The following is a 13,669-nucleotide window of genomic DNA, read 5'->3' as shown; positions in this document are numbered from 1 at the left end:
ATAGTGACATGAATTATGATGGTACTGCGATATAAAATGTTTGATAAGTCTACGGTTGACAAGAAGCATAACAAACTCTATAAATCAGCTACATTTAAAATAAAAGCTCTAATTTGAATCACAGCAGGAGACCCACCCTTACCACCATAGGTACTGAGTATATGCTCCCATCCACATGGCGGAGGGGGTGCCTGCCAGATTCAACCAGTGTCACCAGGAACCAGTGTCACAGCAGTTAATGTCAATGCATTGTACTCTGTGCTACAGGGCTGCATCAACAGGTCTGAAACAGCATTTCTTTTGTTAAAGAAAAAAATTAATCTCTCCCCACCATGGGAGTCTTTTCCCTTCGGGGGAGCATTATTGCAGTTTTACTACCGCATACCACCAGGTTATGCCTGGACATGTAGTCATTTCTCTGACTTCCCTTACTGCTCGCGCAATTGGAGGCATTTTGTACAGCAGAGACGTAGTCTCTGCCAGGGTCAAACTTAAGGTCCACATGAAAAATAAATTAGGCGGGCGGACCACTATGTTGAGTGAGGAGTTAACTCAGTCTCAAAATCGACACAATTCCCTTCCCAACAATATACAAATCAGGCCCAAAATGGGTTTAATATAAGATATAGGCCCTCAGTATGACCCTGGCAGACGGGAGAGAAGTGGCGGTAAAACCGCCAACAGGCCGGCAGAAAAATAAATGGAATTATGACCAGGGCGGTTACCGCCATGGTCATCTGCCACTTCTCCACTCCGACTGCCACGGCGGTGACGGCTGCTGGGCTGGAGACTTCGGTCTCCAGCCCAGCGGCCGTCACCATACCGCCGGCGGTATCAGGACCCTGCATACCTCCATGGATTTTGGGTGGTTTGGAACCGCCACAAAATCCATGGAGGTAGGCACTATCAGTGCCAGGGAATTCCTTCGCTGGCACTGATAGGGGTCTCCCCTTCCCCCCCTCCCCCACCCGCTAGTCCTCCCCCCACACCCGCCCTGCTATCCCCCAAAGGTGGCAGGAACCCCCTCCCCATCCCAACCCCCACCATGCACACACACCCTCCCCACCCCAACCCCCAACATGCACATACACACACCCCTACATGCACACATACACTACAACACATACCTGCACCCATACACTAACACATGCACACAGACATATACGCACACATTTCCCATACACACAACACACACCCTGCATGCATACACGCACTCATACACCCCCTCTACATACTCACACGCACACCCCCATGCATGCACACAACACCCCCCCACCCTCTCCCCTAACGGACGATCAACTTACCTTGTCTGTTGATCCTCCCGGAGGAGACGGGATCCATGGGGGCTGCTCCGGCGCCAGCTCCCAGCTCCCCGCCACCAGAACACCACCACACCGAATCATGGGACGTGATTCGGTCGGCGGTGTTCTGATGACGGGGCGGTGGAGGTGGAGCAGCCTCCACTTCCCCGCCGACCGGCAGTATGGCTGCTGGCGGCTCTCCGCCCGAAAAAGGACAGAGAGCTGCCAGCAGTCATAATACGCAGCGCTGAAAACTGCCTGCACTGGCGGTCTTCAGCACGGCGGTACCTCTTGAAAAAGACCTCCGAGGTCGAAATGAGGACCATGATATTGTGGTGAAAATATAACCAGACTCTCCATAACAGTTTTTGGTTATGATTATTGTTGATGGAATCGACTAGTTGAGATCAAGTGGGCATGGGAGAAAGGTTGCTATATTTAAGGAATGCTGTTAAAATCAAAACCCACAAAATATGAGTGGTGATGAGCAATTACAGAAGTATCAGAAAGTCAGTGTTGGTGAACACACCCTTCAATCAATTGGTTAAAAATGTGAAATTCACAACAATGTATTTTGCAGCTTGGAAATGTTCCTACTCGTGGTGCACTGTAAGAAATTGGGTTGCTGGTTAAGTGGGGTGTTAACACTGTTCAAGCAACAGCCACACTCCCTGTTAGAGTGTACAACAAAGGCACTAAATTAACCTGTGCTCAATCACCCGGTGGACTTAGATTCAATGTGTAAAAATATGAATGTGGCACACAAATATTATTTACGTGAAAACACAAGAAAGAAAAATCATACATAAATTAAGGAAAATAGAGTTAATCTTAATGAATTATTTCACACCAAAATGACAAAAATCCAGTTAGCAGAATCAGAGTTAAGAATTTAGGCATTTTTCACTACCAGGACAAGGAAAAGCATATTTCCAACATTTTATATATATTGCACCTTGCTGCCTAGGGCCTACCTTAGGGGTGCCTTATATGCAATAAAAAGGATGTTTAAGGCTTGGCAAGGAGGTTATTTATCCAAGTCAAATTGTTAGTTTAAAACAGCATTCATGCAGCAAAGGCAGACTTGGAACATGTTTTAAGGGGCTACTTAAGTGGGGGCACAATATGTACTGCAGGTCGACTAGTAGTATTTAATTCACAGGTCCTGGGTATATGGTATACCACCTTACTAGGTATTTATAAGTAAATTAAATATACCAACCAGGTGTAAGCCAATTTACTGTGTTTAAGGTAGTGAGTACAAACACATTAACACTGGATAGCAGTGGAAAAGTGCGCAGAGTCCCAAACACCAACAATTTTTTTTTTTTTTAAATAGAAGAGTTAAGGCAAAATGTTTGGGGAAAGACACCACCCTGGTCTAACATGCACTTTTGAGTTAGAGTTGTCCTTTACGGTTCTAGACAAAGTGCAGGAGGGAGTGGCCTCACATTAGCCCAAGGAAGTACACCTCTTAGTGTAGTTTCAGGAGCATCTCATCTGATGAAGAGCAGTTAAAAAAGATCATTCTCCAGATATGGCAGCCAGCACGGGAGCTGAATGACGTATGCACATCCCTAAAGAAAGATGATCTGATCGTAGCTAAAGGCACCTGCCTAGCTCTTCCTGCTTAGCTACACATCCAATGCTAGAGCCAGCCGAAAATATTCCACCCTACAGACCCATAATTCTAAACAGAAACAGGACACTCTGCACACTATATAGCCCTGGATGATCAGCCCATCAATGTTCAGACGGTATTTTCTGCTTTGGAATATAGATATTTCTGCTAATCATTAAGACTGATACCCTAGATAATGTGTAGACAGCAATTTAGAGCAAATATGAATGATCTTCACCAGCTTTCTCCCTGAGGGAGCTCTCACGGTCCCATTGTGCCAACACAAATCCCTGGGGGCAGACATATAAAATCTCCTCCATGCACCCACTGGTGCAGTTGGTGCAGCCTTCGATGGACCCTGATAATGTCTCATATCTATTGATAGAAAGATTAAAAATGAAAAACAGACTTTCCAAGATTTCAGTAGTGTTTATGTAGGTATAAATGAAATAGGACTGGCATCAATGGAAGTGATTTTGTGAGGAGCTCTTATGCCTCTGTCACGCTCCTGAAATTTTCAGTACTCTCTGTTCATCTTTCAAATAACGATTCTGGGGAGCTAAAACTGATGTAGATTCATAGATGTATGATGTACAGAAAAGTAGGGGAGTAAAAATGCTGGCACCTGACCTACTAAAATGTTGACGTGCGAGGATGCCAGAAAGCAAATGTTACCTTCTTGGAAAACATTTTCATATTTTTCATGGTCGTTGTATTAGGAGAATAGAGTTGGCAAATAGCAAAACACCTAAAATACATGTGGCTTTGCTATGTTTGCCTACTGTTCTATGATTCGAATCTGTCTGACATAAATCTTCTGGCATTGTCAGCGTTGCCTCCCCAATATTTTTGTTTATCTCTGTACAGAAAACCGGGCCATGCCCAAAAGGAATACATATATTTTCTGTTTTATTTGGACAATGTTATTGTGTAATTAAAAAAAACTTTTAGCCATATAGAATGAGGAGATCAGAGACCACTAAAAGACACATTCATGTGTAGTACCATGGTGAAGAAACCTAGAGAAAATACATGTGCGTTCACCCCTCAGGCACACATTTATGCACCTGTATGAGGGAAACACAAGTGAAAGGTACATTTTTCAGAAATATTATTATATGTTTTGTGTTAGATCTCCTACGCCGATTAGGGAGTGGAACGACTGTCACCGCTGAAAGGTACTGTTAGACCTGACAGCCTTAGGGTAGTCACCCCTAACTTTTTGCCTGCCTCCCTCCATTTTTTTGGACACTGTTTTTGCTGGTTTATAGACTCTGCGCACTTTACCACTGCTAACCAGTGCTAAAGTGCATATGCTCTCTCCCTTAAAACATGGTAACCTGGAATCCTACCTGATTGGACTATTAATTTACTTATAAGTCCCTAGTAAGGTGCACTTTATGTGCATAGGGCTGGTAAATTAAATGCTACTAGTGGGCCTGCAGCACTGGTTGTGCCACCCACTTAAGTAGCCCCTTTTTCCTTGTCTCAGGCCTGCCATTGCAAGGCCTGTGTGTGCAGTTTCACTGCCACCTCGACTTAGCATTTAAAAGTCCTTGCCAAGCCTAGAACTCCCCTTTTTCTACATATAAGTCACCCTTAAGGTGTGCCCTAGGTAACCCCTAGGGCAGGGTGCTGTGTAGGTAAAAGGCAGGACATGTACCTGTGTAGTTATATGTCCTGGTAGTGTAAAACTCCTAAATTCGTTTTCACACTACTGAGAGGCCTGCTCCCTTCATAGGCTAACATTAGGGCTGCCCTCATACACTGTTGAAGTGGCAGCTGCTGATCTGGAAGGAGCAGGGAGGTCATATTTAGTATGGCCAGAATGGTAATACAAAGTCCTACTGACTGGTGAAGTCGGATTTAATATTACTATTCTAGAAATGCCACTTTTAGAAAGTGAGCATTTCTTTGCACTTAAATCCTTCTGTGCCTTACAATCCACGTCTGGCTGGGCTTGGTTGACAGCTCCTTGTGCATTCACTCAGACACACCCCAAACACAGGGTACTCAGCCTCACTTGCATACATCTGCATTTTGAATGGGTCTTCCTTCCTGGGCTGGGAGGGTGGAGGGTCTGCTCTCACACAAAGAACTGCCACACCCTCTACTGGGACCCTGGCAGACAGGAGTAAACTGAAAGGGGACCTGGTGCACTTCTTAGCCACTCTTTGAAGTCTCCCCCACTTCAAAGGCACATTTGGGTATAAAACAGGGCCTCTGCCCTACCTCATCAGACACTTGCTGGAGAAGAAACCTGAACCAGAAACTACATCCTGCCAAGAAGAACTGCCTGGCTGCTCAAAGGACTCACCTGTCTGCTTTCTACAAAGGACTGCTGTCTTGCTGTTGCCCTGCTGCCTTGCTGAACTCTTGTCTGGCTGTGAAAGTGCTCTCCAAGGGCTTGGATAGAGCTTGCCTCCTGTTCCTTGAAGTCTCAGGACCAAAAAGACTTCTCCCTTTCACTTGGACGCTCCGTGCGCCGAAAATTTCGACGCACAGCTTGTTTCGCGGCGAGAAAAACGCCGCACACCGACGCTGATCAACGCGACGCCCTCGGGACGATCGAGACTTCGACGCACAACCTCGCAAGGACAAAGCCGCCCGACTTTCCAGAAGAAATCGACGCGACGCCTACCGTGAGCGCGAAACTTTGACGCACGGCCTCGCAAGGACCACGCCGCCCGACTTCCAAGGAGAAATCGACACGACGCCTGCCGTGAGACCAAACTTCCGACGCACGGCCTCGCAAGGACAACGCCGCCCGACTTCCAAGGAGAAATCGACGCGACGCCTACCGTGAGATCGAAACTTCGACGCGCAGCCCCGCAGAACGACGCGCAGCCGGAAAACAAGCAGGAGAATCCACGCACAGACCCGGGACATCTGGTAATCCCCGCGATCCACGAAAAGAGACTGTCTGCACGCCGGAAAACGACGCCCGACTTCCCCGCGTGGAAAAGAACGACGCAAGTCTTTGTGTGCTGAGGAGAAATCGACGCACACACCCTTTTTCCACGCATCTCTCCACCTGTGGCCCTCTGAGGAGATTTTCCACCAGAAACCAGGTACTTTGTGCTTGAAAGACACTTTATTGCATTCTAAAGACTTAAGACACTTTATATCACTTCCCTGTGATATTTCTACAATTTTCCATTGCAACTTTATTCTTTTTGACCTACAATTATCCTGATAAATATTATATATTTTTCTAAACACTGTGTGGTGTATTTTTGTGGTGCTATATGGTGGTATTGTATGATTTATTGCACAAATACTTTACACATTGCCTTCTAAGTTAAGCCTGACTGCTCGTGCCAAGCTACCAGAGGGTGGGCACAGGATAATCTTGGATAGTGTGTGACTTACCCTGACTAGAGTGAGGGCTTTTGCTTGGACAGAGGGTAACCTGACTGCCAATCAAAAACCCCATTTCTAACATTGGTGATCAGCGGTGAGGATAGGACTTGTATTTGTGCAGTGACATACAGTAGCTAAGTATCTCACTACCTACCCACAGTTGAAGGTCAACTTGGTTTTTATCTCTTTTTGAAAATCCGTTTTTCCTGACAATTTTCAAAAACTAAATCCTCACTCAACATGTCTCTGACTGGGTCTCAGACAGGGGACTTTGACCTAGTCCAGTTGGATACATACACGGTCAAACAACTAAGAGGATTCTGCAGGGCATTAAGGGTACCCACCGAAGGGGCCTCCAGAAAGGAGGACTTTCAAGTGGCGCTGAGGGCCTGGGCAGAAGCCCATTTAGAGGATGATGAGGAAGGGGAGCCAGAAAATGGCCCCTCAGAAGGATTTTCACTATCTATGGATGGTGTTACCACTGGAATTGTGCACCCTTCCAGACCAGGGAGCAGTGTCTCCATGCAAAGCCTGACCGCAGAGGAAAGGAGAGAGGAAAGGGAGTTCCAATTGCAAATGGCAAAACTGAAAATTGAGGCGCAACAGGAGGAGAGGAGGGCAGAAAGAGAAGCCAAACAAGCTGAGGCTGAAAGAGCAGCCAAACAGATTGAAGCTGAAAGGACAGCCAAACAGATTCAAGCAGAAGCTGAAAGGGCAGCCAAACAAGCAGAAGCTGAAAGAGCAGCCAAACAAGTGGAAGCTGAAAGAGCTTTGGCTGAAAAGAAACTATTGTTGGCTCATGAACTGAGTCTCAAGGAGCTGGAGATCAAGGCAAGACAGTCTGAATCCAGCAATAATGGTGGCAGCATACAGACAGGACCTGCTGGAGAAAAGAAGGTTCGTATACCCAAAAATGTGGTGCCCAGTTTTGTGGTGGGAGATGACATAGATAAATGGTTAGCTGCTTATGAAGTTGCACTAAGGGCTCATGAGGTTCCTGAAGGGCAATGGGGGTAGCTATGTGGGGTTATGTGCCGCCATTGGGGAGGGACACACTTCTCACATTGGATCCACCGGATCAAAACACATACCCACTCCAGAAAGCCACTTTACTTGCCAAGTTTGGGCTGACCCCTGAGGGATACCGTCAGAGGTTCAGGGACAGCACCAAACAAACCACACAAACATGGGTAGATTTCTTTGATTTCTCTAGTAAGGCACTGAATGGATGGGTGCGGGGCAACAAAGTAGCAGATTATAAAGGTTTATATGACTTGATCCTGAGAGAGCATATGCTTAATGTTACTTATACAGATTTGCGCCAGCACCTAGTGGATAGTAAGCTGACTGATCCCAGGAAGCTTGCTGAGGAGGCGGACCTCTGGGTTAGCACCAGAGTGTCCAAAAAGGTACCTGGGGGGGACTCCCACAAAGGTGGTCAGGGTTCCCAACAGAAGAAAGAGGGGGGAGATAAACTTACAGATAAGGAACTCTCTAAAGGCCCCCAAAAGAATTCCCAGGGAGGGGGTGGCAAACCTTCCTTTTCCAAATTTGGGAAAAAGCCAGGGACATTTGACAGGTCAGGAAAATCTAGCCCCAAATGCATGGAGTGTTACCAATATGGTCACTACAAAGGCGATCCACAGTGCCCCAAGAGGGCACCGTCCACTACCGGACAGGCACCTGGGTTGACTAGTGTAGCACTCGGGGGGGAGATGGACCCAACTAGCTTTGGGGAGCAGGTAGAGATTTCCCTAGTGTCCCTGGGAGAAGGAGAAATGGTGCCCAAGGCCCACATGCCCAGAAATACTTCCAAGTACCGGCAGTGGGTCACCATTGATGGGCAGAGGGTGGAGGCTCTGCGTGACACAGGAGCCAGTATGACTACTATCAAGAGTCAGCTGGTGTCAGCAGAGCAGATAGTACCTAATACATTCCACCAGGTCAGAGTCGCTGACAATCGCGAGAGTCACCTACCGGTGGCTCTGGTTCCCTTTGAGTGGGGGGGGTCTCTGGTACTCTGAAAGTAGCTGTGAGTCCTGCCATGCCTGTAGATTGTCTGTTAGGCAATGACCTTGAGCACACCGCTTGGAAAGAAGTGGAGCTCAGGTCTCACCTGGAGATGTTAGGGTTACCTGAGTGGGTCTGCATGACCACACGGTCCATGGCTGACCGAGAGGGAAGTCAAGGGCATCTGGAGCCTGGAACGATGGCCCAGAGAGCTGCCAGGAGGAGGGACCAGGGGTGCGGGAAACCGGCCCCCGATGTTCCCACAGTGGCTGACGGGGCTCCTGAGGAGGAGGCTTCCGAGCCAACTGGGGAAGACATTGCCGCCCTAGGTGACTTACCTGAGCTTGCTGGCTGGCAAGTTGAGGGTGGACCCACCAGGGAGGAATTCTGCAAGGCGCAGAAAGAATGTCCCACTCTAGAAGGTTTGAGGAAACAAGCCTCAAACCAGGCAGCCGGCGACGCCTCTGGCGATCACCACCTATATTGGGAGAATGATCTCCTCTACAGTGAGCCTAAGGTTCCGGGCTTTGGGGCAGCACGTACGCTGGTGGTCCCCCAATGTTACCGAACCTTCCTACTGGGTCTGGCTCACGACATTCCCCTGGCAGGACATTTGGGGCAGGGCAAGACCTTTAACAGGCTTGTCACCCACTTTTATTGGCCCAAAATGAGGACACACTCAGACAAGTTCTGCAGATCCTGTCCTACCTGCCAGGCCAGTTGTAAAGCAGGAAAAAGGGTTAAAACCCCCCTGATTCCACTTCCCGTCGTTGGCACCCCCTTTGAAAGGGTGGGCATCGACATTGTTGGTCCCTTGGACCCCAAAACTGCCTTAGGCAACAGGTTCATCCTGGTTTTGGTGGACCATGCCACCCGTTACCCAGAGGCAATCCCTCTAAGGACAGTAACTGCACCGGTGGTGGCCAGAACCCTGATGGGGATATTTACCCATGTGGGATTCCCCAAGGAAATAGTGTCTGACAGAGGCACTAACTTCATGTCTGCATACATGAAGTCTCTGTGGGATGCGTGTGGTGTAACTTACAAGTTCACCACACCCTATCACCCCCAGACGAATGGTCTTGTGGAGAGATTCAACAAGACCCTGAAAGGCATGATTGGTGGCCTCCCTGAGGCCATGAGGCGTAAGTGGGACGTCCTCTTACCATGCCTTCTCTTTGCTTACAGAGAGGTCCCCCAGAGAGGGGTAGGGTTCAGTCCCTTTGAACTTCTCTATGGGTACCCTGTCAGGGGACCCTTAAGCATTGTCCAGGAGGGATTGGAGAAAGCTCCAAAGACACCCCCTCAGGATGTGGTCAGCTATATGTTGGCCCTCCGCAACCAGATGACCCGCTTCTGGAAAGAAGCCCAAGATAACCTTGAGGCCAGTCAAGAGGTGATGAAACAATGGTATGACCAGAAGGCCACCCTGGTAGAGTTTCAACCTGGAGACAAAGTGTGGGTAATGGAGCCAGTAGAGCCCAGAGCTCTCCAGGACCGCTGGTCTGGCCCATTTGAAATAAAGGAGCGGAAAGGGGAGGCCACTTACCTAGTGGACCTCAAAACCCCTAGGAATCCCCTAAGGGTGCTCCATGTGAACCGACTAAAAGCTCATTTTGAGAGGTCGGAGATCAACATGCTTCTGGTCACAGATGAAGGAACGGAAGAGGAGAGTGAACCTCTCCCCGACCTCCTCTCTGCCCAAGAAGGTGATGGGTCAGTAAGCGGGGTCATTCTGTCTGACTCCCTGACTCTAAATCAGAAAGGAGACTGTTATGAGCAGTTGGAGCAGTTCTCCCCCCTGTTCTCCCTTACTCCTGGGCTGACCCACCTCTGTGTTCATGATATTGACACCGGTGACAGTCTCCCTGTGAAAAACAAAATTTATAGGTTGTCGGATAAGGTGAAGGCCAGCATCAAGGAGGAGGTCTCCAAGATGTTGACTCTAGGGGTCATTGAGAAATCCAGTAGTCCCTGGGCCAGCCCAGTGGTATTGGTCCCTAAGGCTACTGCCCCAGGTGCGAAGCCAGAACTCCGGTTCTGTGTGGACTACCGGGGTCTCAACTCAGTCACACGGACTGATGCTCACCCCATCCCCCGAGCTGATGAGCTCGTGGACAGGCTAGGCGCTGCCAAGTTCCTGAGTACGTTTGATCTTACTTCAGGGTACTGGCAGATCGGCCTAACTGAGGGGGCCAAGGAAAGATCCGCATTTTCAACCCCGGATGGCCATTACCAGTTCCGGGTGATGCCGTTTGGGTTGAAAAATGCCCCCGCTACCTTCCAACGGTTGGTTAACGGGGTCCTAGCTGGCAAGGATGCCTTCTGTGCAGCCTACCTGGATGACATAGCTGTCTACAGTTCCAGCTGGGAGGAACACCTGCTTCACCTCAAGGAGGTGCTTCAGGCCCTGCAACAGGCAGGCCTGACCATCAAGGCCAGTAAGTGCCAGATTGGGCAGGGTTCCGTGGTGTACTTAGGACACCTAGTGGGTGGTGGCAAGGTGCAGCCACTCCAGGCCAAGATTGAAACTATCAAGGCCTGGCAACCACCCCGAACACAGACGGAGGTGAGAGCCTTTCTAGGCCTCACAGGATACTACCGCCGATTTGTCAAGGGCTATGGTACCATTGTAACACCCTTGACAGAACTCACTTCCAAGAAGCAACCTAAGTTGGTGAATTGGACAGAGGCTTGTCAGAAAGCCTTTGACGCCCTGAAGGAAGCCATGTGCACGGCCCCCGTACTCATGGCCCCTGACTACTCCCAGGAATTTATCGTGCAGACAGACGCTTCAGAGCATGGCATAGGGGCAGTCCTAGCACAGCTGAATGAGGAGGGCAGAGATCAACCGGTAGTCTTTATTAGCAGAAGGCTATTACCACGGGAACAGAGGTGGAGTGCTATTGAACGAGAAGCTTTTGCTGTGGTCTGGGCACTGAAGAAGCTAAGACCCTACCTGTTTGGGACTGACTTCCGGGTTCAGACAGACCACAGGCCCCTCAGATGGCTCATGCAGATGAGGGGTGAGAATCCAAAACTCTTGAGGTGGTCCATTTCCCTACAGGGGATGGACTTTACGGTGGAACATCGCCCAGGGGTTGACCACGCCAATGCTGATGGTCTCTCCAGGTACTTCCGCCTTAGCGATGAGAGCTCCCAGGAGGTCGGGTAGCTCTCCCCACTTTCAGCTGGGGGGGACACATGTTAGACCTGACAGCCTTAGGGTAGTCACCCCTAACTTTTTGCCTGCCTCCCTCCATTTTTTTGGACACTGTTTTTGCTGGTTTATAGACTCTGCGCACTTTACCACTGCTAACCAGTGCTAAAGTGCATATGCTCTCTCCCTTAAAACATGGTAACCTGGAATCCTACCTGATTGGACTATTAATTTACTTATAAGTCCCTAGTAAGGTGCACTTTATGTGCATAGGGCTGGTAAATTAAATGCTACTAGTGGGCCTGCAGCACTGGTTGTGCCACCCACTTAAGTAGCCCCTTTTTCCTTGTCTCAGGCCTGCCATTGCAAGGCCTGTGTGTGCAGTTTCACTGCCACCTCGACTTAGCATTTAAAAGTCCTTGCCAAGCCTAGAACTCCCCTTTTTCTACATATAAGTCACCCTTAAGGTGTGCCCTAGGTAACCCCTAGGGCAGGGTGCTGTGTAGGTAAAAGGCAGGACATGTACCTGTGTAGTTATATGTCCTGGTAGTGTAAAACTCCTAAATTCGTTTTCACACTACTGAGAGGCCTGCTCCCTTCATAGGCTAACATTAGGGCTGCCCTCATACACTGTTGAAGTGGCAGCTGCTGATCTGGAAGGAGCAGTGAGGTCATATTTAGTATGGCCAGAATGGTAATACAAAGTCCTACTGACTGGTGAAGTCGGATTTAATATTACTATTCTAGAAATGCCACTTTTAGAAAGTGAGCATTTCTTTGCACTTAAATCCTTCTGTGCCTTACAATCCACGTCTGGCTGGGCTTGGTTGACAGCTCCTTGTGCATTCACTCAGACACACCCCAAACACAGGGTACTCAGCCTCACTTGCATACATCTGCATTTTGAATGGGTCTTCCTGGGCTGGGAGGGTGGAGGGTCTGCTCTCACACAAAGGACTGCCACACCCCCTACTGGGACCCTGGCAGACAGGAGTAAACTGAAAGGGGACCTGGTGCACTTCTTAGCCACTCTTTGAAGTCTCCCCCACTTCAAAGGCACATTTGGGTATAAAACAGGGCCTCTGCCCTACCTCATCAGACACTTGCTGGAGAAGAAACCTGAACCAGAAACTACATCCTGCCAAGAAGAACTGCCTGGCTGCTCAAAGGACTCACCTGTCTGCTTTCTATAAAGGACTGCTGTCTTGCTGTTGCCCTGCTGCCTTGCTGAACTCTTGTCTGGCTGTGAAAGTGCTCTCCAAGGGCTTGGATAGAGCTTGCCTCCTGTTCCTTGAAGTCTCAGGACCAAAAAGACTTCTCCCTTTCACTTGGACGCTCCGTGCGCCGAAAATTTCGACGCACAGCTTGTTTCGCGGCGAGAAAAACGCTGCACACCGACGCTGATCAACGCGACGCCCTCGGGACGATCGAGACTTCGACGCACAACCTCGCAAGGACAAAGCCGCCCGACTTTCCAGGAGAAATCGACGCGACGCCTACCGTGAGCGCGAAACTTTGACGCACGGCCTCGCAAGGACCACGCCGCCCGACTTCCAAGGAGAAATCGACGCGACGCCTGCCGTGAGACCAAACTTCCGACGCACGGCCTCGCAAGGACAACGCCGCCCGACTTCCAAGGAGAAATCGACGCGACGCCTACCGTGAGATCGAAACTTCGACGCGCAGCCCCGCAGAACGACGCGCAGCCGGAAAACAAGCAGGAGAATCCACGCACAGACCCGGGACATCTGGTAATCCCCGCGATCCACGAAAAGAGACTGTCTGCGCGCCGGAAAACGACGCCCGACTTCCCCGCGTGGAAAAGAACGACGCAAGTCTTTGTGTGCTGAGGAGAAATCGACGCACACACCCTTTTTCCACGCATCTCTCCACCTGTGGCCCTCTGAGGAGATTTTCCACCAGAAACCAGGTACTTTGTGCTTGAAAGACACTTTATTGCATTCTAAAGACTTAAGACACTTTATATCACTTCCCTGTGATATTTCTACAATTTTCCATTGCAACTTTATTCTTTTTGACCTACAATTATCCTGATAAATATTATATATTTTTCTAAACACTGTGTGGTGTATTTTTGTGGTGCTATATGGTGGTATTGTATGATTTATTGCACAAATACTTTACACATTGCCTTCTAAGTTAAGCCTGACTGCTCGTGCCAAGCTACCAGAGGGTGGGCACAGGATAATCTTG

At 49.1% G+C, this 13,669-nt stretch overlaps 1 protein-coding gene across 2 annotated transcripts in view; it reads right to left on the bottom strand.

The window, feature by feature from the left end:
• The window catches only part of LOC138287750 (solute carrier organic anion transporter family member 1C1-like), a 450,721-nt gene that overhangs the window by 426,650 nt on the left and 10,402 nt on the right, over positions 1-13,669 (bottom strand). The window lies entirely within an intron of this gene.

This window comes from Pleurodeles waltl, chromosome 4_1 (assembly GCF_031143425.1).
Source record: "Pleurodeles waltl isolate 20211129_DDA chromosome 4_1, aPleWal1.hap1.20221129, whole genome shotgun sequence".
NCBI lineage: Eukaryota > Metazoa > Chordata > Amphibia > Caudata > Salamandridae > Pleurodeles > Pleurodeles waltl.
This window is presented reverse-complemented; position numbering and strand designations above follow the sequence as displayed.